Source organism: Thunnus maccoyii, chromosome 7, assembly GCF_910596095.1.
Source record: "Thunnus maccoyii chromosome 7, fThuMac1.1, whole genome shotgun sequence".
NCBI classification, from domain to species: Eukaryota; Metazoa; Chordata; class Actinopteri; order Scombriformes; family Scombridae; genus Thunnus; species Thunnus maccoyii.
The window spans coordinates 5,693,046-5,717,296 of record NC_056539.1 but is presented as its reverse complement, the minus strand read 5'-3'; the positions used below and the strand labels follow the sequence as shown (position 1 = coordinate 5,717,296).

Here is a 24,251-nt window from a genome sequence, read left to right as displayed (position 1 = left end):
GATCAAAGCGATGCTTAAACATGTCAGTCAATGTGTTGTTCATCAACTGAAAACAGGAACAATCAATCGCTTTATTAGCTTTAAGGCGCCGCAGGAGCAAATTGAATGCTACCAGTTAGGGTATCGTCTTATTGGCCTCAGCTGATGGTCGATGATGGGACAGTGTAATAGTGGCTGGCACCATATTGATTCTCTGGCGGCTTTGCGTGTAAGCTGTCACTTCACCGCTGGCGACCTTTAGGTTGCACAGTTGCAGCGTTTACAAAGAGACACCCCGCATTTAGACTGTCAATCACCGCAGGAGAGGTGCTGGACCAGCCGGAGCTGCGCGCACACACACACACACACACAGATGGAGTGTGTGTGTGTGTGTGTGTGTGTGTGTGTGTGTGTGTGTGTGTGTGTGTAGGAGTGGTTGTACAACTTTTAGAAAGAGACATGGTAAAGGGTAAAATAAGTTTCTGTAAATTTGCTTGGTTTCTGTTCTTGTAATGATCACACAGAGCAGATCTCTTTTTTTTTTAAACGACACTACATCTGTGGAACAACGTCATGAAAAGCAAGATCCAATCAGAACAGATGAGGGGCCATTTGATTGATTGGTTTGGACTAAATAATGAAAGTGGAAAAAATCATGTGGATTTTAGTATGATTTTCAAGTATCCACTTTTAAAAAGCAGAATTTTTAAAATACACGTTTTTCCCAGTTAAATGTAAATGTAATTTGATCTCAATACAAAACTCAGAGTCCAGTAAAAAGATGCGTGTACCTGTCACGCGCCTGCAGAACAAAGTCAAACCGTGAGTGAAAAGATCACTTAAAAAGACAAAGTGCATCTGTTCAGACTGTCATCTAAAACAGTCACTCAAGAAAAGAAACAATTACATCACTTATTTATGATCTAATAAAAAGTCATTAAAAACCTTTAAATTGAAATTGCATGACTGAGGAAAACTTTACATTATTACTCTGTCATCAAATTTACAGAAGAAAATCACAAAAAAAGTTATTTCTTGTTTGGAAACTTGCAGTTAAATATTTGTGGGGATATTTTACTAAATTAGAAACAAGTGAGTCAAATTTGCTGAAGTGCTGAACTAAATGTTTGATATAGTTATGTACAGGATGAGCAGGGCGTGGCCTAAAGTCTGACTGACCGTCCCATCAGCGTTGTCTTAACAGATGGTCGGAGCTGTGTAACGGTATGTATGATTTCCGGTTACTTCACGGTCAGAAGATCATAGTGACTAATCAACCCAATATCAGCCAGAGATCTCTTCTGTTTGGAAATGTTTGAGTGGGAGAAGTGTGTTTATTAAACGTGTCCCAGGATGGTGCGACTGGCCGTACAGCTGTCAAACCTCTATTAGGTCATTTAATAAAAACGTGCAGGAACCTTCACAATCCCCCAAAATCAAATCCTTTAAAATTCCAGAACCATGTTGCTGCAAATCAGTCTGTTGCAATGACTACTTACTTCTAGTAAAGAAAAAAAAAAGAAGTTAAAATGAACCTGTGTGAAATATCTTCCCAGACTTCAAGACCGTTTTCACACCTGGGCACACGGAGGTCTTATGTGTTTTGAAGTATCTGGGTCCAGCAAATATCACACACTTAATCTTGTGTGTGTGCGTGCGTGTGTGTGTGTGCGTGTGTGTGTTGGTAACATTCCCGAGAGGTCACGATAAGCCAAGAGAAGGTAGGAGGAGAGATGCAGTGATCTTATGTTAATTGACATAGAAGTTGAGAGCCAACACATCCACATTTCTCCAAAGAATCACCGTTCAAATCAATTGTTGATTTGTTTGGACGTTCACTAAAAGCATCTTTGCACTTTGAGTGGAAAAAAAAATTCTTGGAAAATATTTGTTCTCTTCCTTTAGATGCTTGACAAGAGAGAAAATGACAGGTCAAAATAATCAAAAGTGTTGATAAGAATTTCTCTGAATAAGGCAAGAAAATAACATTGAACAGCTTGGCTTTGACTTGCAGACCTCTAAGAGTTGAAGCAACAGTTTGTTCAACTCAGACATCAGATCAAGTTGAGTGAAGTTGTGGAAGAAGCGACTGATGTGGCTCATTTTATAGAAGGAGAGATGACAAAACTGTACATCAACTGGCAAAGACCTGAACTTATTCTTTGATTTATGGTGTGTTGATGGAGTCCAAATATTGTAAATCAAAAGACAAACACATAGGAAATACTTTGTGTTGTCCAATAAGAAACAAGAACAAGAGGTTACACTGTAGGATTAATAATCAGACAGATGTCATAATGAACATATTTACAGTAGAGACTCTTCTCAAAAGTTCAGCTATGATTTAACTTATCAAAAACTCAAACATTTGAAGTTTTTAGTAGTTTTGTGTTCATTTTAAATGACTGGACCCAGATACTTTAGGTACCTTCACAATTTTGCATCCTCTCCTTGAATTTAGTAGTTCAGACAGTCCACATGTAAATGATAGACTGAACTCATGAGTGTCTGCTATAGTAAACTGATTAAGTTTACAATTATTTTCATTTCTGATTAATCTGTGGACTATTTCTCAATTAATCAATTAGTAGTTTGCTCTATAAAATGTCAGAAAATGGTGAAAAATGTCAATCACTATTTCCCCAAAGACCGAGATGACATCCTCAAATGTCTTCTTCTGTCCCAACCAACAGTCCACAACACAACGATGTTCAGTTTACTGCTATCAAAGACTGAAGAAACAAGAAAATAACATAAGAGAAGCTGGAATCAGAGAATGAGAGAAAGACACTAAACAATGAATCAAAATATATGTGATTCATTTAGTAATTGGCTAATAATTGATCGCAGCTCTAAACTGATGAGTAATAAATGACACATCACCCTATTATAGTTGTTACAGCTGCACTTCAGTGAGGTGGATGTTGTGATAGTTGGGGAACATTCGCACCAATTATTCTCTTTTACAAGTGTATTAGTGATCAGATTACACATGCAGGACACCGTACTTCTCCTCTGGCAGACGGAGAACATTTTTTTTCATTTCCGTGCGATGGAAAAGGCTAAGATGATACCATGATGGGAATCAAATTTCGATGCAAAATTACATCCCAGGAGCTTTGAAATTAAAGGTTGCAGCATGAGTGCAATGTGACATTTAAGATGGACATATTGTATATTATTCCGACCTCTAAACGTCATTTCCACTCACGGGTCCGTGCGGTAATGAAACATGTGACATTCAAATTTGAAGCACAGGTTAGTATTTTATGACATATGATTCTAAACATAATGAAAGAGGAAAGTACACGTTGAGTAAAATCAGCTTTTATTTATCAAGGTTATTAAGACTTCTGAGCTGCCATGAGAATAAAAGATTCTTAAAAACCTGTATTATGTATGAGAGTATTTTTTTTTTTTTTTTGCCATGACAAATATTTAAGAAAAGCAATGTCACTGCAAAGGATTCTGTTTTTTTTTTTTTCCTGCTTCCGTCTGAGGTACATGATCAGAGATGCTCAGGGAGCGGAGAACACATTGATTCGAGTGTGTTCCAAACGCAGACTGGCCCTGACAAGGTTGTTATAACAGTCAGAGGGGTCTATACAATCACTTAATTACCAAAGCTGTCAGTCAAAGAGGGTCGCTGCTGGCTCCATCCATGGCTGCGAGCGGCGTTCCACTAGCAGCCTCCCTGAGTGATTGATCCATGCTGATGGCATCGCAAAAATAATTACAACTCGTCTCCTGATGTGTGATTTCATACCACATTCACGCTTCACAAAGGTAATCGGGGGGATCAGGAGGGGTCAGTGCCATTTCCTATTACCTGAAGTCCAAGCAAAATGGTAAAACAATGCAAACAGAGTTAGGCGAGGAGAAAAGACGGAGGAGGAGGAGGTGGAGGAGGAGGAGGTGGAGGAAGAGGAGGAGGAGGGGAGAAGAGGGTGGATGGGGTGGCCGATGGACATTACGAGTAGCTGAGAAAGCTTGTGTGCACTTTGTCAAACTGTGCTGTGTGATTTTTTTTTTCTCTCTCTTCCTCCCCAGAGCCAGCAACAGCACATACTGTAACAGATTGACGGTGTCCAACATTGGCTCGTGGAAATTCAAAACAATCACAGGGTCGTTAACTTGACTGGTGTCGCCATTGTCAAGCTGTTGGAGGGAAATGAGGAGGAGTGTCTCTCCTTCAAAAAGAGCCTCCTTTTCATCTGATAGCGACGCTCGGTGTCAGAAAATGAGCTCCGAACCTCATACCAGCGGTGAAGGTTGGCTTCAAATCACATCCCTGCGCAGGTATTCCCACCTGGAGAGAGGAAAACTTAGGTATTGACGCCAGATAACAGCTTGACCATAACCATAAAGCCCTGAAAGCTTTCACTAAAACATGAAACTCTTCACTACTGAAGCGTCTTCCCCCTCTCTCCTGAAATATTTATCTGATTTAAGAGAAAATCCGGTGTCAAACACATTCACGTCTCAATGCAACCTGCCTTTTCTTTCACTCTGAGTGTATAAATATGAAAATGGCTGCACATTAGTACACAAATCACACCTCCACAAAATCTCTACTATCAATATAACTGTTGTTCTTATGTTAAAGTAGATGATTTGGTTTTATATCAATCTACCTTTTTCCTCACAGATATTTAGAATGTATTAAATATCGGTGGTTCCATGGCAACTGACAGGCAAAAGGAGCCCAAATCACAAGCGGGATCTGCCACATGGTTTCAGATGCACTTTGTGGAGGCATTCATATTCATGGTGAAGGCATTAACCATCATTAAGCGACTCCCTGGTCTTGACACAGAACTGCAGCATAAGGAGAACTGGCAAAGGCACGGCGCATTTGTGCCACGTATTACCCATCCTTCAATTCCTGACAGTACGCTCGTTCCCCGCACCGTAAAAAAAAAATAAAAAAAAAAACATGCAGAAAACACAAACTACACAATGTAAATCGTGAATCAAGCGAGTAAACAATGTACATATGGTATCTGCACCTGAAGGGACCATCCCATTTCTTCTTGTGTTATTGTGAGCGGGCAAAGTGGAGGGATGATGTCACTAATGAACCCTGCAAAATACGGCGGTGAATAATGAAACACAACGCTGCATTTTGCAACAGAAAGAATAAAAGGTGAAATCATCAGCAAGCAAGGGAGGAAAGAGTGAAAGAAAGCAAGCAATGATTAAATGATCAAAAGCTGGCAGAGCGAGTCTCTGTGTCACTGCAAGGCACACTCATCTACCCACAAGTGAAAGTTAGGTTTCAAGCACAGTGTAATTATAGCTGGGGATGTCAGTTTGACATTAATGCAGCCAGCAGAAATTCCCTAATTGGCCTCAGAGGAGAAAGTGAACCAGAAAATATATTAACATTTTAAAAAAGCATATTTTGCCTAATCCTTTCACTTTCCAACAATATTTGAAGACCAAAATGCCCCAGGCATGAGAATTTAAATGAGCAATTTTGTTTTTGAAGGAAACGGCCAATGAGACAGAAAATAGACTAAAGGGAAATCATTAGTGTATGAGAGATCCTGACAGGCTCGCCTTGCTGACTGGCTGGCCTGTCACTAGGAGTCTGTGTTCTTCAGCTCCACGCTATGAGCTAAGCTGATAACATGAAAAGACCCATAAACGTGCAGCCAGAAGTCAAAGCCTATTATCTAGAAATTCAAATGCGGGGGTAAGGATGAGAAAAAAAAAAAAAAAAAAAACTGGGAGGGGGGGAGGCCTAGCTCCCTGTGTCTCCTGTAGGGGAAAACTGGCCAGATCGAGAGATCTTGTAATAGGCCCTGTTATCCGACACAAATGTGTGGCAGCGGCGCTGCCAGAAAATACTGCAACAAATCATAACATCACTCAAAAAAGAGAAGATAAAAGCAGAAAGAACATGGATGGCAACAAACTGCTTAAAGTTAGGAAGAGATGCAATGTCACATGTGCCCAGGCTGATGTGATATGACCGTATCAGAGAAACACAGCTAAGTGCAGTCAGGAGACGTTAGCCCAGTCCCCCGGTGATGAAGCAGCTGAGGCAAGCATCGCCCCTGGCGTGGGACTGCAGGGCAAACTGCTCAGGCTGGGGAGCCTTGCCCTTTTGAAACAAAACAGAGAGGAATGGCCAGGGGAAGCTAGCCAGCCTCAGCAAAAGGGGCCAGGTTTATTTCCTCCAGCAATAAAGAGAAAAAAAGAATGATTGAGAAGACAGAGGAAAGTGAGAACAACAACAGATCTCAGACCCTGCGTCTCTTTTTGCGACAACAAAGGGCATATGATATTCCAGCCTCCTTTACAGCTGGCTGGTCAGAGGTTTCTTCTGGCACCCCGGTATCCCGCCCGCTTTATTCTGTTCACAATCATACAAGGACTGCTTGCCAAGGTATAGGGATTTCATTTTTTTTCTATTAGGCTGTTACCCTGAACACAGCAATTTAATCAGGCCCTTTGATAAACATTTGACACAAAGCAGTGGGCTTCTGTCTCTGCTGCCTACAGCCCAGGGCAAGAGATTGAGACTGACGAATTTTCATCCACAATTTTCTCTATTTTAACTCCACCTGTCAAATAGTATGCCAGTCAGTGTGACACAAAGATGGGGGAAATCAAAGCCTCTCTCATCTTAAAGGAACACAGACGTGCAGAGGGCTACAAGTTTACTGGGGATTAGAAACGCAGGCGCGCAGACAATGAACAGATGCAGACAAAGCATCAAAAATCAAATATTTCTGTATGTATTATAAAAAGATAAACAATGACATTAGCGCTAATCACCAATCAACAGCCGGCTCATGCTGTGTTCACACGTGAAAATGGAAGCAAAATCATCCCCTTGAGCAAAATGTCAAAAACATCACGTATCCCTCTCCCTTGCCGGAGATACCTACTCCGCTAACAGCCCGAATCCTCTCAGTCCTCAACAGTCATTTGCAACAAACATCTAACTAGAGGAAACTACAAACTACCAACCATTTGACCCTGAAGCACAGAGTATGGAGCGGCCCTCTCTCACCCAATGGAAGCAGGCTCAGGTCACTAGGGTCAACACCTTCTTTACTGAGCCTACAGCGGGATGGAAGCCTCAAACTCCTGGAAACATCTGGGGACTTAACATGGCCTGAGAGCTTTGTGGACCCGCAGCAACGCTCCCGAGAGACTGTGGAGGAAACGTTACACAAGCAGCAGATCTAAATGCAAAATGTGATTATCTATTTATTAACTCCCATAACTGAGGTGAACGGTGCTAGTTACTTGACTGTCATAGCGGCTGCTCTCATTTGCCCTTCTGGTGCCAGGACGAGCTGGAACGCAGAGAAGCGAATACATAGCGCATAGAGCATTCCAGAAGCATCAATGCTGAGAATAAATGATATGACCTCTGGCTACCGTATGGCCTTCAAATCTAAATCCCTACCTGACCAGCAAGAATCATCCTCCTTTATTCATTCTTCCTGCATACCAAATACATTCTGCACTGAATCACATCTCCATGAATCTTTTGATTCCTTTCAATCAGTTTCAAGGACTGTAAACAATGGGGCCACGGATATGATAGGGAAGGAAATCTACCTCAGCTCAATTAAGTAGCTGCCCTGCAGCCTCCTGCGGCCCTGAGAGATAGGAGCTATAATTAGAAGAGGGCAGTAAACTTGCAGACATTATTGATGATCCGCTCCTGACACCTCCCTCATGTTAGCATTAGCATTTTCCCTGAGCTGGGGCTCATGTCAAGAGAGGCTGGTCTCTCGGAGTCCGTGTCAGCAGGGGGGCTATATATATGAGCTACATAGCGAGGCCACATTATGGCTGCAGAGAGGGAGAGAGAGGAAGAGAGAGAGACACCCGGGCTCTCCTTCAGGCCCCTCTTGGTGCTCGTCCACCTGATGGGAACATGGAGACTTGGCTGTTCTCCCCCTCATCAATACAGCAGGGCTCTTTGTCAGTAATTTGCAATAAGTGTCCGCGCCACATCTTAAGGGACCTGGAAATCATTACTGGCTGAGGCCCTACTCTGCTACTAATTGGATGCGTTGGGCCTTATCAACTGAGGATTTTCCGAGACCTTTGACAGATACCAATTCAAAAATCATTGTTCAGTTGTCAATTTAAGAGACCGTTAAAAGAGCTTATTTTAATTTTAATTGGAACTTCCTCCTGCCTTCACAGTGAGCTGCGAGGATTAAAAATGAGCTCGGGGCATGCGTGTACGTATGTGTGTGTGTGCGTTCATACGCCCTCAGATGAAGAGGGAAACTATGCAGGTCAAATTGACGGGTAACAGTTCTGACCAGCGTACGAATGAAGACGGCGTGCATACACATTTAGTTTACAAGAATCTCACAGCTTTCATGGGACTTCATCATCAACATCAAATAAGTCGGGATCTGAGCTGCAAAGCTCCCAATTAAGCAAAAACCGCATCCGCTTAAGATGTTTGTTGGGCGAGTGTGCTGGGACCATCATCGATCACCCCCAGTAAACTGACCGGCTGATAGTGCAGCCCTAACATATTTATGTGCTGCACTCTCTCAATGACCCTGAACTGAAACACTCTCTTGGCTTTAATAAGGCCTGGGAAGGCTCAGCCCTGACTATATATGCAGCTGCACAGGGGGAATGGCTGCGAATACTGCCAGATGAGGCAAAAAGCTAATATGCGTAAACGGGCGTAGGGCTCCGATGAGTCGCTGACGGTGACATGGCCACCCAGGAGCGGTGGGCGCCGGGCTGAGGGCGAGGGGACGAGGCCTGGCCGCGAAAGGGAATTGAATTGTTTTGACACCACTAATAATTTAAGATGCCAGTGATCCCTTTTTTAAACTATGGTTGGGGTGTTGGGTGACGCCAAACATCACCCCAACATACAACCAATGTTAAACTGCAGAATGTGGTGCAATTTAAACAGAAGTTTTATGAAAGCATCTAATGTTCGACAAAAAAAAAAAGCAAATCATGTTTTTCTTTTTTCTTAAGGTAAATAGAGCTGTCATTTGATAATAAACCTGGCATTAATGTTAATTCTACCATCCAGTATTTGCAGTATTAGAGGCTTAGAGCAGAAGAGCAATACTGTTCAGAGGCTAATAAGTGTCTAATTAAGGACTAGACAGGAGGGAAATTGCAAAAGGTATAAAAGAGGGTTTTTTTTTCCTCCTCCCTCTCCTGCTTTTTCACAACCATGTCTCTGGGAGCCGGCGTTGTGTTTGCCGGCTGTTTTACTCGCTGTCAGAAAGGATTTGAGGCAAGGAGCCATCTAAGCATGCGTATGAGGGGATTCATTTGACCTCATTATACATCAATAAAGAAGGAAGCCGGTTTACTAAATATCACCATGCTGCCCGCACTTCACGTCAGATCATGCAGGAGCGTGCTAAAAAGATGATTCCAGAAACGTCTGGTGAGCAGAGAGAGGAGGGGGGGGGGGGGGTGAGGAGGGAGGGAGGGAGTGAGGGAGGGAGGGAGGAAGAGAGGAGGGAGGAAAGGGGGGAGGAAAGGGGGGAGGAGGGGGGGGTTGAACCCTGACTAGCCAGGAGGGATTCTGACAAGCACAGGAAAAAAGCAGCTACGCAAAGCCCTGTTTAAGAGCAGAGCAACTGAAGAAAAAGATTTATGCTTTTAATTAATGGCAATTAAACCATGCCTGTTGGGCTGGCCTATGGCAATTGTTCTCAGTAAAAAGGAGGCCGAGCTGGTGACAAGCATTTGAATCCACTAAGTTCTACCAGGGGAGCTGACACTGCAGGCATCAAACCTAAACTAAATCAATAAAAGAATTAAACTTTTATAAATTGCATTTTGACAAGTATCAGATAGCGCTAAGCTTTGATATTACGAATTCCTCCGAGGTGATGCAAACAAGGAGAGGCACACTTAGAGATCCAAACAATCAAAGGGTCTCGTTAGCATGTGCTGTCAGATGCAGCAGTGCTATTAATTACTACAAATTAATGTGACTCTCTCCACCTCTGCTGATTGGAATGATAATCAAGCTCGGCTCTGCACAGGGAACATATGCAACCCTGCCAAAAATAATAAGGACAGAAACCAACAGACGCTCCTCTATGTTTGTGTTTACAAGCCCAAAATGCTTGTTGCTTATTTTATCCTGCAGCCACACACACACACATACACACATACATACATATGCAAACCCGCGCTGCTTTGCTAATTTGCCATGTATGCACATAAATGTACATAATGCATTTCTTCATTTGATTTTTCAATGAACCCCCCCCCCCTATATCAGCTGAAGACATAAACAGACTTCAAGGTTGCTGATCATTTATGGCTTCTTCCCCCACAAACACACACATTTGTAAGACAAAAAAGTAGCAGTTAAACTGAGCAATATGTGTTCAGACAAAAGTAGGCGTGACACTGTCTAGAAGGGGAGCAAAAAAAAAAAAAAAAAAAAAAAAAAGGGAAAAAAAAGGGGAGGTGGGGGGGGGTAGGAAGTGTTCAAAGCTGGCATGACAGCTCAAACGTCCTGTCACTTAAATCACTGTTCATATCTACGCATCACGAATCGAGAAACGCATCCAGCATTGTAGTGACATCATGCTCCCGAACGCCAACAGGCTTTCTAAATGAGACTGAAAGCAGTAATTACTGTACACCCCCCCACGCTAAATTGTTTACCATGAGTCTGATCCAGCTTGCTAGTGCTGCTTACTCGCCCAATTTTTCATCCATAATATCAAGATCTTTCATGGCATTCAGCGAACACTCGTAGCGGGGCACGCTGGAGCTCACACCAGTCTAATTTGTACAGCGGTTATGTATTATTCATCGTTATTCAATGCATTTTCAGAGTGATTTGCAAATTCTATCAGTATACTTAAGTTTACACACATAATACAAAATGTAAGATTTTATGTTTCCCTACAAGACACAATTGCTTTAAGGGAAATACATTTTACAGAAGTTGGCAATGTAAATTTAATGGCACAGATAAATGGATACTCTGCCTTGTGAACATTACTATGTGGAAATTATTTTAATAACTGCAGACAGTAAATGCCCAGCATAGCGTTTGAAGAGAGACACAAAAGAGAGGCTGGTTAATGAATTGTAGAGGAAATATCTTCATTCTTTATTGGCAGGTGAGTGTTGTCGGTGTCACAGAGCACCAGCTGGCCTGCATGTGTTCGCCGTTGTTGACGATACTTTGTAGCGTAGCCTGCACGGTCTCATTCCCTTGATAAATTTGTCCCAGACTCCACCTGGCTTTGGTAACCCCTGACCCTGACAGATCTGTGCACCCCTGAGGACCCTAATTGTGACCTAATGGTGACTTGGAGCGTGTTATTAGATACTGTTTGTGTGTGTATGGCTCAAATGGCTCCATGTTCTTCAGAAGTGGAAAAACTGCAGTGATTTGACTGTCTAAAACGGAGCCTGTCAAGGTCCCAGCGGCCTCCTCTCCCATCTCTAACTGAGTAACTTAGGAGGGATGGAGGCTACACTTTCAGACTAATTCCTATGCAATTCTTACTCTCTGATCTCAAGTTAAAAGACAACGTCGACACTCTTAAGAGCGCACTCAACTCTTTTGTGCATAATATGCCTCAAATTCAGGTCACGTGTTGTATTTTTAATTTTTGACAAAGTATTCCACCTTTATGAAGAAATATGCAAAACAAAGGCATGAGGACATGACACTCCTGCTCTATCATTACTTATTCTCATTGTCATAGTTTTAACGATAATGAAATGTGCCGCAATGCAAATTCATGTTACAATATTAAGTGAGGAGCCTATAGAGAGATGTACCTATATAGAGATACTGTGCAATTTGTAATAAAGAATGTATTGCATTATGTGTAACCTCCTTCTCTGATTTTAATGCTTAGCATTTATATGCAGTTAGACCTCATTATGATAATTTGATATTTTGACTGAATGGCTAGAGGCAGGATTATAGAGAAGTCTGTTTTAGAATGTTAATGTCTGCCTTTGAAACTAATGCATGTATTTATTGATTTTTCAGTCCTAAATCTATCCTTCTTAAGTTGTCATGGTAGTTGGAGGAGGGGTAGGGGGGGGGGGGGATTGTCTTTTTTTAACAAAGTGGTCAGGGCCCGAACTGGAGAATGCAAGCGGTGCGTAATCATTAACATCAAATCCCCCACAATCGTGTGTTACACCTCATCTTTTTTTTTTTTTTTTTTTTTTTTTTTTTTTTTTTTTTATGCGCACACCTTCAATGTCACATTTCACAGATGTAGTATTAGCTACCAGACATAAGCAAAGGCAGGAATGAGGGAGGAAAGGGTGGAGAAAAACCTGGCGGAGGAGAATCTGAGAGACAGATTAATGCCTTGCTGGTACTTCAGTGTATCAGGACAAGGATTATTGCGGTAACAGCTGCGCCCATGAGTCCCCTGACTGAGAAGAATTACAAGTATTATCACCTACATCATTAAAGTAGGGTTCATAGATGTGGAATGGCTTCAATCAATTCATCCCCAGATAACACCGAGCCAGCTGGACCCCCTGCGTGAGAACTTGACTTAATTGGCCAATAAGTGGTGGGGAAGGGTGCATGCTATTTGATCAAATTACGGGGCCCTGGCGAAGGGATTACAATTTTCGGATGAGTGCAGAGGGAGGATGGCGGCGGAGGCGGACTGCGGGTCAGGGCTACCTTTAGCATGGGCCTGAATAAGCCTGTCCGTGGCTAAGTGTGAGGCCAGTGAAAAATGGTGGCCCACTTGGCACTGAGGAAGGAGAGGAAAGAAAGCAGTATCCAGGTCAGCCTTTTGCTTGGGGAAATATACTCATTCATCATCCCCCCTTGGCCTCATTTCTGGCTGGTGATACTTGTAAACTAATAAGTTCCTTGTGCTATTTAGTTAAGATCATTATGCTACAAATTCGGGAACTTTTACTTTATTCATACTATGTGAGAATAAGCAGACGCAGGAAGGTGTTGACAGTAGAGGGACGGAAACAAAGAAATAATCAACTGCATTGGTTAAAGGGTTAACTAGCAGCAAAGAAATAATAATGCAAATTTAAGAGAAAATCAGGGTTTAGATGCTTAGACGTTAGCTTCACTTACAATAAGGCAGCATTCACCATGTTGTACTACTTTTTCAGCTGATTATTCAAATGTTTAATTAGCATTCAGATGTATGGTTAAGCTCTTGTGGCCATAATGCATACACAACTAAATCTGCTCCAGTAACCATAAAACCAGCCAAAAACCGGAGAGATAACAGGAATTTAAATTAGTTAAAATGCCAACGTTTCGCTGAAATTACCTCTTTGCAATATTCATGGGTGAAATGGCTTGGCTGAGAGGCATTTTCATTATCATTATTCCTAAGTAGAGTACAATTTAGTCATCAGTGCCCGACTCGGTTGCAGTTCTTTTCGGAGGTGGGAAGGAATTCACCTCTACAGGACATGAGGGTAAAGAGACTCTAATTAGTGCTGGGGCCCTGAAAGGCAATAGAATATCTAAAATGAGTTTGATTGGACTCTGTTTACAAAATGGGGATTCATGATGCAATTTCAACTGGAGTGAGTGTGTGTGTGTGTGTTTGAGAGAGAGAGAGAGAGGGAGAGGAGGGGAAGAGAGGGAGAGTTTGTCTCTGCAGCCATTTCTCAAGATAATTCCTTGCTGGAGAGCATGTTTGTCATCACTGTTAAAGTGTGGCGCACATTAATTCTAGTTTTGCCGTGGTGTAACTCTGGCAAAATGAGCGGCCCTCCAGGGGGCCCTGCATGTAGACTAACTACTGGACAGAATTAGACTCTACAGTCCCTGCTATTCATAATGTCATTAATATAAAGGCAATTAAATGGGTTTTTAACCTCCAACCTCTTATCGTTATTAATGAACAGCGGATGGAACAAAAACCCACCCGAGATGAAGCTGGTAATTATCTTTGCATCAGGAAACAGGTTTGAAAATTAAAGCTTAGCGAATGAATTGTTGGGGTTTGTTTCCAGGCAAACCCAGAGGGAGATGATGTGGTTTTAATTCAATCACATGATGTCATACCAGGAGGGTTAATTAGATGGGTTTTTACTGTCGCTGGGCTCGGCGGCCGACGCGCTGGCATCCTCAAACACACATCTCCCCCCTATCAAACTGTCAAACTGGTCATTAGTATCTCATATTCTTTCACTGTAAAGAACACTTGTGAGGAAAAAAAAAATCCTGTATGTTCAGGATAATTAAAAACGGGGATGGCGATAGAGTGCCTGAAGGTTGTGTGTTTCGATATGCTCATTATGGCCCTTTTACAATAGTAATTATGTAAGTGATTGTGAAGCTCAGCCAGTGTTATCAAGTTCCTAACGCTGTGACATTATGAAGCACCGCAGGGTCAATTTGAGAAAGGAAAGAAATGTTGCTCTTCAGCTGCAGCGATTCATTCTGAGAGAGAGAGATTTGAGAAAGCGCAGCAAGGCAGCAGAGTCACAAAACTCATTTGACCAGGAGCAGGGAGTGAAGAAGCAGCACAGATAGGGCAGGTTTTTCTTCTCTAACCCTTACTGTTCCCCAGACGGTGTGGGTGAAGGTCAGGGGTCATTGTCACTGTGTACCCAGTTCTGCAAACAGCTCATTAGTGAGTCGGCAGTCTCACCACAGACAGCACTCTTGGGACCGGGGTCGCGTTGGTACCTGCTCCACGCCCCGTTTGTTTAGAGGTCTCTTTAGGGACTGCTCCATGCTTTTCTCTCTCTGCTTCATGTTTAATTAATAATTAACTTATGTCAACCGCTTGTTTACCCACATGGGGTAACACAAAAAGAGATGAAAATGCAGCGATGCCATGACAATGATAATTCACATTTATTGTTAGCTTGTTAGCTGAGCCCTTCTGGTCTTGCAATTACTGCCCTTTGGTTACTTGTTTAGTTACGAAATGTCTAATTTATGGAACTTAGAAAAAATACATTTGTGTTTTATTGACAACAATAAATAGAAACAAAACAGATAAAATCTTTAATTCATAGTCACAATTCTTTATTATTGTGAAATATATGACATATGCCCAGTGGGAGCTGGAGGTGAACCTCAGCTTAATCTCACAATTTCCAGTCTCACATTCCCTGCGTGGCTTCCAAATTGGAAAAATAGGACGTGTGATATTTCACAAGTCCTTGGACTGCTAACTAAGCTGTCAAATGGGTAAACTGCATTCCATCTCGCTGACAACAATCTGCAAATGAGCTACAAGTAATTTACCATGATTATACTTGCAAATCAGTCAAGTTGTTTTTTTTCCCAAACAGCCCATCTCTGACAAGAGCACGGACAGGCTACCCATCAAAGTCTTCACCTCACCTCATTTGGCTAATGTATTTGTTACGAATCTGTGTGTTATTCAGCAATCATGACAATTACCTGTGAAATGAAGAGTGACAGGGGTCAAAGTCTGACGTCTTTATTACAGTTATCTCTGATCATGAAAGGCACTGTGTGTGCTGTGGTGGGAGCGCCGAGACTTGCACAGAGACTTGACAGTGTATAAATCTGTCTGTCTGAAGGTCAACAGAAGTGAAGAGGTTCCCCGACCCCGCGACCCGCAGGTCCAACTTGACAACTCTATCTATAGCCTGTGACCATGACAAAGGCAGCGCTGACAGATAGAAAGAGAAAATAAAAGAGCAGGGCTGCACTTCTGATGACCTGAGAACTATCTTTTCTGGGGGGATAACTTCATGGTTAAATGTGGATTCTATAGTTAATTCTTTATGTGTTCCTCATGTTTAAATGACTTACATAAATATTTTTTATTTTTTGCTGTAATTTAATTATCAACAAGGAAGCTCACATTTTAAATTTGACAATAACTAAAAGAGTAGCCAATGGTGGAAGGTAACTCAAGAACTGTACATATGAACAATGTAAAAGACAAGCCTACTCTCTATCCTGTTCATACTGACCATTAAGATGCATCAGCGTTGTGTTTGTCCATCAGAAGCTCTGTCATAAATTGACATTTTTATCCTGTTTTTAAGCCACAATTTTATGCTACACTTTTAGATCCTGGTTGTTTTACCTATATGTTTTGACAAGGTAAAAGATTTTAGTTGTTGGACATTTGGGATTTAAGTTGTAATCTTAAATTGGCTGTCAGCTGTGTCTGGCCTACTGAACTGCCTCGACTACTGCTAGCTTAGCTAGGTTTGTTTATAGCCTGGTGGCTAGGCTAGCCAGTCGCTTTTATTGAGAATTTTAAGCTTTTTGCACTTTTAAGGACTTTGTGCCAATTTTAATGCTTGATCGCACTTTTCCCCTCACCTTCTCTGGACTACATCAACTCCTGCTAAGTCTAGCTATGTTTGTTTTTAGCCTGAGGCTAGGCTAGCAGGTGGGTTTTAGCAGGGAGGTTAACAAACATGGGTGTGTGTGTGTGAATTACCATCCTACCTTTGCACAATTGGAGACAGACATCATCACCCGACTGTAGGCTGAACTCAGAGAGAGGGACAAGTTAATCCTGGAGCTATCATCCATAGCCACAACACAGTCAAAACACCTCTCCCTCCTGGGCAATCGAGGTGGCGCCAGCCTGTCCTGCCACCCAGCTTTAGCCCAGGTCAATGTTAACACTATTCCGTGGTCCAGAGGTGAAGCAATCCACTCTACAGGCTGCTCTACCCTGGGGGAGGAAGTGTGGCTAAGTCTTGGAGCAAAACCTAAGACCCAAGTTTGCTCGACTCCATCCATCCTAGAGCCTTGGGTCCAGGTTAAGAACAGTAAGGCCAGGGTAAACACCACCTCTAGCTGCTTTCATAGGAGGCTCTTCACCTTAGGAATAAATTGCAAGTTCTGGAAAGTCTAACATCTCCACCTTCCCCAGAACGTCCTGACTTCGCTGACTGTCCTCCCTCCTCATCAGCTGTTCCCCCTGTCTTGCCAGCAAGTGGATTTGACATCCTGGACAACAAAGATTACCCTCCGCTGACCAGACTGTCACATCCAGGAGCAGAGCACTCCCCATCGGCTACTGCTGACCACCCCGGATCCCGAGCATCTTCACAACACAGGTTGCTGAAGGAGGCAGTGTCCAGACACTCTGCCAGAACTGAACTGGCCAACGGCAGCATCCCCCCAGTGCTGTGTCCTCTACATTGGGTAGGAACCCCCTTCCACCAGCACATGATAGCTAGGGTGATTCCATTATCAGGGACGTCAGGTCCAGCAGGACTGCAATACACTGCTCTGCAGGTGCCAACACAATAGTACAATACCCCCTCCATCAATGCTGATAGTCTGTGATTCCATCCCAAGGGACCTGAACTCAAAGCTAGCTGTATCCATCTGCTACCCGGGTGCTAAAGTCTCCAACCTAGTTTGTGTCATCCCTAGCTTGCTTACAGATCACTTCTCAAATCGACTGGGCTCACATATGTAATCAGCAAACATATTTCACTGCACTCTGTCTAGCCCACTTGCATGACTGCTTACAATCACCCCTGAGTGAGTGAATGAGTGTCCCCGCTATGGACACTCACTCCTCATTGGTCATCACTTCTTGTTCTACGCAGCCATCTAAAGGTGCTACCTCTGCCTCATTCAGTATATCAATGAGCTCACACATTGTCAAGGTAACACCCTTTACCTGGCAATGTCAAAAGGCTGTGGCTGTCTTGGTGACTGATATCACTGTATTTGCTCACTTCTGTCTATATTTTGATGCACGTTTGCCAGTAACAAAAAGTTATAGTTCGAAAGCGATTTATAGACATTGCTGCACAACTTAAATTCTCAGAATTAGTAAGCCACTCTTATCTACCTAGCATAAGTGGCTCATTAAATAAGATGGTTGATTCATCTAATAACAACATGGCTAACATCCCAAATATTGTGGCCCCGTTAAAGGCAAAAAAGATCTCATAGTAAACTATCACCGTGGATAACAAGCTCTGTTCACAAACTAAAGAGATCATGTAGGACAGCAAAGAGAAAATGGCAGAAATCTGGACAAGCAGTCCACTACAATATATACAAGGATAAATTAGCTTCTTTAAACTCTGCTACACGCTCCGCAAGGAGAGCTTATTTCTCCAGGGTGATAACAGTTGGTGGCAGCAACTGCAGAGCCCCTTTCACACATGCACTGCAACCCTGAAGTTATCTGGATATTAACCGGAGGAGCTGTATGTGTGAACGTAAATGTCTGAATTAGTTGGACCGGAGCTCAAATGGACTTTACCCTGCCAGCTCCCTAGTCCAAAGTCCATGTAATGTCCGATTAAGCCCATGTTTGAACACAGCAGTGATTTCACAGCGAGTGAGTTGGTGTGTTGATGACGTTTCTATCATGTGGCTGACGCTGGAGAAACGCAGCAGGCCATCTAAGCTGCATTGTTTTGACTGGGTCTGAACACTCTGCTGTGAAGCTAGCGCTAATAGAAGAGAGGACTAAGCATCTCCTCCAAAATGTGAGGAATTTGCAACATTCTTTACCAATCATGTGTCTTCTATTAGAGCAGAAATTGTTAGTTAATACTCAACCTAAAGAAAAAACGTCAAAATGTCAAAATTCACCATGATTTTGAGCCCTGAACTCTGCACGATTGTATCAGAGAGTAAATCCTCTGCCCTGTCTTGACCCTGTTCCCAGTACACTTTTTAAAAATTGTTTGTGTTTTTAGCTCTATCAGAGATATTATTGACACATCCCTTGAAAGTGGAATTTTTCTTGATGACTTCAAAACTGCTGTAAAGCCCCTACAACCAAACCTTGACAGTTTTAAGTAACTGCAATGTACTCAAAAAAGTTGTTTTTAACCAAATTAATAGTTTTCTGGATGAAAACAATGTTTTTGAAATGTTTCAATCAGGTTTCCGGGCTAACCACAGCACAGAGACGGCCTTTGTTAATGTTGTCAGTAACATCAGAATAACACTGATGCCAATAAGATCTCTGTTCGGATTCTTTTGGATCTAAGTGATGCATTCGAAAGAATTGGCTATGATATCCTTATGGATCGCCTTGAGAACTGGGTTGGGCTCTCTGGAACGGTTTTAAACTGGTTCCAATCTTACCTGTTAGGGAGGAAATTTTTTGTTAAAACTGGAATTCATGTTCAGTGTTGCTCAGGGAAGTTGTCTTGGTCCACTCCTTTTTTCACTCTATATGCTCCCTTTAGGTAATATCATCAGGGAATATAAAATTAATTTGCATAGTTATGCTGATGACAAGCAGCTGTATATTTTGCTTGAGCCTGTCAATGACAATGCCCTCTGTTCCCAGAGTACTAGGATGGCAGCAGTTAAAATTGGATGAGCGATAACTTCGTGAAACTAAATGAAGTTAAAACTGAAATACTCTTCATTGGCCGACAAGCTAAAAGAGATCTACTCTCTTACAAAAAGCATCTGGTCGCAGAGATTAAATAAAAGTAAAATGCCTGGGCATTGTTCTAGATTCAGAGTTAAATTTAACTTCACCCATAAAGAAATGATCAAAACATCCTTATATCCTTTTATAAACCATTCCCATCCTATAAATATGCTGACAAAACATATTAATGCTTTTATTTCAAATGAATTAGATTATTGCAATGTTCTTTTTACTGGTCTTTCAAAGCAATCAATTGAAAAATTTCAACTTATTTAGAACTGTGTTGCTAGACTTGTAACCAAAACAAGTAAGAGAGAGCATATTACCCCAGTTTTAGCTACACTCCATTGGCCCCCAGTATCTTTTAGAATAGATTTTAAGGTTCTCTTACTTGTTATTAAAGCTCTTAATGGTTTGGGACTGGTGTACATTGCAGGCGTTTCATAATCCTTCACAAGTTTTCAGATCTTCTACTGCTGGACTTTTCAATACACACAATTATACATACAAGGAAAAAGGCTGCACGGCTTTTAACTATGCTCCAAAATTATGGAATACCCTACCAAGAGCTGTAAGAGATTCAGGCTCTGTGAACATTTTTAAACAACAGCTGAAAACCTTTTTTTTTTTTAATTTGGCTTTTAATTAATGTCATTCTTATTAATTTTTTACTAATTCTCTCATTTTTATTATTCTTACTGGTCTCTGTTTTTACTTTCACTTATATATGTTATGATTTAATTGTGACCTGCCTAAGGGACTGCAGATGAAAATTAGCTATAAGCTAACTCTGGTGTAGTACATCAAATGGTAACATTCATGTTTAACACTGTACATGGCCCCAATAGATACATAAATAAATAAATATTTTATCATCTAATGTCTTTTTAATGTCTAGTTTTGTCCTACTACTTTTTGCCCTTGTTTTAACGTGTTGCAATTTTTTATTTTGTTGTAAAGCACTTTGAGCTATATCTCTTGTATGAAAGGTGCTCATTATTATTATTATCATTATTACTATTACTATTAATTTTGTGATACCGCTTTACTTGAGTATCTATATTTTATGCTACCTTATACTTCTACTCCACTATTATTCAGAGGGAATACTTCACTACTATAATCTGTCATAGTCAGTTACTTTGCAGATTAAGATTTGACATACAAAACATGACTTTATTAAATATGATTCATTGCTATAGGTTAAGCTATACAACACAATGAATGTTTTTTCAAGTCATTAAAATTAGCTCCCTTTCAACCAGATACAACAGAAATGTTGCTTTAATGTTAAAGTACGTTCGGATTTTTTCAAGTCTGTCTTCAAACAATGTTCAACTGAACACACTTGCTGTTATCATCCCTCCACCACAGCTTAAAGGACTAGTGTGTAAGATTTAGTGGCATCTAGTAGTGAGGTTGCAGATTGGAATCAACTGAATACTGCTTCCCCTTACCTTCCAAGTGTGTAGCAGAAGCTACAGTGGCTGCGAAAGGCCCACTGTAGAGCCAGTGTTTGGTTTGTCTGTTCTGGGCTTCTGTAGAAATATGGCGGTGCAACATGGCGGCCTCCGTGGAAGAGGACCCACTCCCTATGTAGATATAAAGGGGTCATTCTAAGGCAACAAAAACACAATGATTCTTATTTTCTTATTTTCAGGTGATTATACACTAATTAAAACATACCAGTGTTTCCCCTAGGTTGAGTGGTTTGGCCTGGCGGGGGCGGAGGGTTGATTAGCAGCCACGTTTCACATTTCTCTGTTCTCTATTTCTCTGTTTAGCATCGTCAGGTTAGGCTAACACATTGTTGCTAACTTTGGAGCTAACCCTCTTCACTTTTCCAGCAGTTGGGGAAGCGACAGACTTGACTTTTCTTGGTCTTGACAAGTTGCAGCATTTATTAATTGACCCACTGTAGTCTGTACTGTACACTTACTGCCAGATTGACAACTTATTGCTAACCTTTTCCTCTGCTCCGCTCGCATTCATCGTCATGTTTCTGACACTTGCTCTCTCGCTTAACCACTCACTCACTTACGCACTGCCCTATTCCTTAAAAGGGGATACACTACCTGGGGTTTCCCAGGCAACAACACAGATGTTGACTCACGTTTCAAAACAGCACTGCTCAGAGGCTCCCAAACACTATCGATTTCCGAATGAATGGATATTTGGCGTTATTTTTGGCATTTAAAAAAATATTTTTTGGCCTGGCAGGGTTTCTCGTTGGCCTGGCGGCCTGCCCCACCAGGCCTGTACTATTATAGAGGAAACACTGCATACTTATGAATATTATATTCCATCCCTGCCAAATCCATTCCACTAGATGCCACTTAATCTTTTACACTGGTCCTTTAACAAGGAAACACTCTATAGAAACACAAAAATAATATTTCATAATAAAAAGAATAAATTTGTACACAGACCATCACTTCCATAGGCTATAGGCTTCTGTAGGCTTCCATACTTTTACTTGTAATGGAGTATTTTTATTTATTTATTTTTTGTGATATTGTTACTGTTCCATCCCTGCCAGGAACAAAATGCTTACTATAATTAGAAGTGATTATTATTATTATTATTATTATTATTATTATTATTATTATTATTATTATTATTATTATTAAGATATAAATATATGTCACATCATGGAAAATGTATGTAAAATCACTCAAGCATACTTAACACTTAATGTTGACTTTGGACAAAATACATTTGTAGGACTATAGCGTGATAAGATCATCACAACATGAATCTGCTCAAAGTTTAGAAATACCAAATTATCACTAAACCCTAACTACAAAGATATTCAATTCACATGACTATATATGAGTACTTATACTTATATATATACTTATACTGCCCACTTGGGAAGTCTGAAAATCTAAATAATATACAAAAAAGACAGAAGATATTAAAAGACATAACACTGGACCTGGTACTTCAAGTCAACATATAAGCAGTTACTGTCCACACCAACATGGATGTAAGTCCTTGATCCACTGGACAACATCTTCCTCAAGCTGGACAGCCGTATTTGAGAAATCGATTAATTGCTAAAAGTAAAAAGTGTCCTCTTATGTGTCTGTGTATTATTTTGCCAGCCACATGTTTCTGGCTCAGTAAGGCCCCTGTGGCTCTGATGGCTTTAATTGACTGTCTTGCTGTGATTAATGGTCACATGTTAAACATGCACATCGTGGACATTCTTACACAGATGTGGAAGGCAATTTGAGGAAGAGGGGCCATCTCTGGAGAAGCACTTATCTCTGACTGTGAGCTCAGCATTTGGGATGGGATGGGAGAGGGGAGCACTGCTCTGGTCTGCAGGCCCCAGAGCCGACCTACACTACATCGCAGTGACATTGAAGATATTTAAAGAAATGGCCTCCCCCCACTGGGCCACAGACAATGGGCTCTGGTAGTAAGGAAATTCATGGTTGAGACATGATAAAAGGTTGTAAAACAGAGATGGGTCTTTGTTTTTATCAGTCTTTGAAACAATTCAACAGAAATAGTAAGCATTAGTACTTTTGGTACTTTTAAGAGATAAAACACTCAGAAAAAGTGCCTATAAATCAATGTAAAAAATATACTAAAACTGAATCATATCTAAGTATTTTACCTCACAAACTACATTTTGTGTCAATGAAAATCCTTAAACAGTCAAGTTATGTGATCACAGTCCTGTGATCCTCCTACATGCCTCCTTTTGGTCACCGCTGCAGATTACAAAGCTTGTCACTGATCTAGGCTTTAAGGAACTAAGAGATTCACTACAGTGACAGTATTTACACAGTGGGGTCTGCGTGGCAGGGCTCTGTATGGAAGCACAGGCCAGCATCAATCAACCCAGCACCAGGCAGCCACCAGCCATCAGGACCAACCACTGTTCAGACTGATTATCAGGGTAGCTTTTACATCATTAGCCCAACCCCCTTCCCCTTTGGCCCACCTCCTGATGACCAACAAGGCTTGGCAGGCCACCGCTGAAAAGTCTTGGCCAACATAACCAAGGACCCACCATTACCAGGAGCCACATAAACACCAAACAATTTGACCCTGCTGGCCGAGGGGCATTTGAGGCAATGTGCAGAGAGGATAAAATGCAACCAAAGACAAAGCCCTTGAATAAGAGAGGTCAGTACTGGAGCATGTGATTGAGCTAATTGAAATCAACATCCATGATTGGACACACAGAGTAGGGCACTTGGCAGCACGTCTCATGCCAACATCAGTCACTGTTCGACGCTGCCCTGCCAGCAGTGAGGGCAGCCTGCTGAGGAGTGGCAGGGGTCGCATGCCTGTCATGAGTTTATAGAGCGAGGGATCACAGAGGAGCCTCTGCAGCGTCACTGGAGCTCTGTGTTCCTGCATCAGTGGTCCTTCACAAGGACATTGAAGATATGGATCTGAGGGAGCTCCGAGCCTCAACCCTGAGCCGGGATTGGACTGGGTCTAGAGCACTCTCACCTCCCAGCAGGCTGCCTGTAGGCCACTGTTAATGGTGGCTGCTTCACAGAGCCATGCCAGCCCCCACACTCCCCCAGCAACTCTGGCACCCCGTTAGCCCAGGGCTGCACACATTAATGCTACACTAATTAGCAAAGGAGCTGACCAACCAATTATGCACAGTTCAGTCAAGATTCAGAGGTTAAAGGGTATTCTAATGCTGCATCACACACTTCAAAATGATCTAAATATACAGTACAAATGAGCAACCTGTGGGGGTCACATACTGTTCCCCAAACCTACCATCCACACAAGTTTACTGCAACACCCAAACAACGTGCATTATCACCTCACTAATTCAAGCTCACACCTCACTCTACACTGTACAACAGAGGCAGCATGAGAGACAACAAAGGAACAATCCCAGTAGGACAGACTCTCTATTTGAAATATTAAGGTGTACAGTGATGATGATTATTATTATTATTA

At 41.8% G+C, this 24,251-nt stretch overlaps 1 long non-coding RNA gene across 1 annotated transcript in view; it reads right to left on the bottom strand.

Moving 5' to 3' along the window:
- LOC121900257 overlaps nucleotides 1-20,837 on the bottom strand; it is a 103,981-nt gene extending 83,144 nt beyond the window's left edge. The window contains exon 1 of the long non-coding RNA XR_006096944.1: nucleotides 20,765-20,837. This is a non-coding gene — a long non-coding RNA (uncharacterized LOC121900257). The remainder of the gene's footprint in view (nucleotides 1-20,764) is intronic.
- Nucleotides 20,838-24,251: the final 3,414 nt, after the last annotated feature.